This window comes from Stegodyphus dumicola, chromosome 6 (assembly GCF_044657685.1).
Source record: "Stegodyphus dumicola isolate Sdum_Otavi_A_Nest chromosome 6, ASM4465768v1".
Classification (NCBI taxonomy): domain Eukaryota; kingdom Metazoa; phylum Arthropoda; class Arachnida; order Araneae; family Eresidae; genus Stegodyphus; species Stegodyphus dumicola.
In genome coordinates, this window is record NC_140773.1 from 90674597 (window position 1) to 90675145 (window position 549).

Below are 549 nucleotides of genomic sequence, written 5' to 3' on the forward strand. Positions count from 1 at the left end.
AATTTTTATTTGCCTCTATAGTCAACCCTCTAAGGTATAATATAGCATGGCTTAAGTAATAATGTGGAGGACTTTCTAAGGGAAACTGGCTCATGTTCACATCACCCGTTAATAAAAGCAGGAAAAGATCTTTATTTAATTGAATGCAACGAAACGTTTAAGAAGAATGATGTACTCATAGAGAACTTTCTAAAATAAAATGATTTGTATTCATCTTACACATAAGGAAATCCACGGAGCTATCTAAACATTTAGATTGTTTGCCAAAATGGGCATCCGATTTGAACTAGTAGTATTCAAATGACGACTTATTACTCTGCTGAGCGAAAAATCTAATTGCTTTGGAAGTTATATTGCAATTCGAACAATCATTGTATTACAATTATTATTATTATTTAATTTTTTCCCCAAGGGCAGATTGGGAACAGTTACAGTGCAACACAGTCCATTAGTCTATACAAGGCCAGAAGTTGCAGTCACTTTATTATGGAAGCATCTAATATGTGGGCCACTATCGCCTTCTATGAAAGGACGAACAGTTATAACCAT